The sequence below is a fragment of the Pinus tabuliformis genome, chromosome Q (assembly GCF_031772625.1).
Source record: "Pinus tabuliformis cultivar Carrire ecotype Pingquan chromosome Q, CPIR1, whole genome shotgun sequence".
Lineage (NCBI taxonomy): Eukaryota > Viridiplantae > Streptophyta > Pinopsida > Pinales > Pinaceae > Pinus > Pinus tabuliformis.
Genome location: NC_142296.1, coordinates 691,006,059 through 691,007,959, shown reverse-complemented (window position 1 = coordinate 691,007,959; position 1,901 = coordinate 691,006,059).

The following is a 1,901-nucleotide window of genomic DNA, read 5'->3' as shown; positions in this document are numbered from 1 at the left end:
AGTAACATCACCCAACTAGTAACAACACCCAATGAGTAATAGCATCCGAGGAGTAATAATACCCCATAAGTAAAAACATTTGAGGAGTAACAACACCCAATGAGTAACAGTTTCCAATGAGTAACACCACCCAACGAGTAATAGCATCCAAGGAGTAACAACACCCAAGGAGTAACAACACCCAAGGAGTAACAACACCCAATACTTAGAATTTTTTTCCAGAAGATCAATATTAGTGGAGTGATTGTCTCCATTACTCAAGAAAATTTTCGACTCCTCAATTATTGCGCCTTGATAGTAGCTCCTGCAAAAATACAAACAAGTGAGTAGTAACAACATTATATATATATATATATATATATGTGTGTGTGTGTGTGTGTGTGTGTGTGTGTGTGTGTGTTACTTTTTTTTAATTCAAGGGTGCATAGGAGGTATCTTCTACACCAACAACCTTCAATCCAGATTTTTCAGAGAGATGTTTGATGAAGGCTTCTTTGGAGGTTGGGTGATGGTAGACTCTAACTCGATGTCCATTTACAATGAAAGAAACATGGGAATCATCGATTGTAATCAATCTGACAGTCCCATTGTCAAATACTGCATCAATCTCATATGGTCCCAGCCATCATGAGCAAAGCTTTCCTTTAAAATCCTTAAAGCGGGAATCATACAGTAATTCCCAATTCCCTCTATGAAACACCTTATTTTTAATAAATTTATCATTCCATTTTTCTCTCTACTGTTGTATGGCAGTAGTTCTTTGGACATCAATTAAACAAATTTCATCCAACTCATTTAGTTGTTCCAGTCGGTGTTTCTAGGCTTTTGAAAGATCTAGTCCTACATCCAGAGCTTTTTGAGTGTACTGATTTCAAATTCCACTGAGAATAATGGGGATTTTCCATAAATAAGTTCAAATGGTGAAAATCATGTCGTGTTCCACCATGTTGTTCTATATGCCCAAAGAGCTTTAGGGAGTTTTTCAGCCCAATCCTGGCGATGATTTGCCACAATATTAGTGAGAATGTCTGCCAATACTTTATTTGCACTCTCCACTTGACCATTCACCTGAGGATGATATGGGGTTGTTATCCTATGTTTGATCCCATATTTTTCCATAAGCTTCGCTATCATGTGTGACATGAACTACGCTCCTCCATCTGAAATTATCTCTCTCGGAGTACCATATCTGGCAAAAATTTCTTCAAATAGAAAGTCTGAGACAACCTGCTCTGTCGCTTTTGCTACAGCCTTAGCTTCCACCCACTTCATCACATAGTCTATGCAGACTAAAATGTGGACTTTATGACGTGAAGGTGGGTTAAATGGACCCAAAAAATAAATGGCCCATCTTTCGAAAGGCTCAAGAACTACCTATGGCTGTAATGGCATTTTGTCTAAGCAACCAAGCTGACCCATCCGTTGGCAACTATCACATCTTCGAACATAGTTCCGTGCATCGCTGAAGATAGATGGCCAATAATATCCCATCTGTAACACCTTGTGGCCAGTTCATTTGTCTGCAAAATTCCCCCCACAAGGGCCATCATGAGCAGCTCTCAAAACCTCATAGATGTCACTTTCTGCTACACAACGACGAATTTGTTGATCACCCCCTGTATAAAAGAGATATCCTGCTATCCATGAGTAATGGGCACTATGATGAATAATCCTTCGTTGTTCCTTGTATGAAAAATGTTGAGGTACTTTTCCTGTAGCCAAATAGTTAGCAATATCTGCATACCAAGGGGTATTAGTAGAAATTGCAAACAAATGTTCATCCAGAAAGCTATCTTCTATCGGTTCTCCTTCATTATCAACATTTAATCTAGACAGAAAATTAGCAACTACGTTATCCTTACATGGTTTAACTATAATGGTAATATAAAATTCTTTAAGTA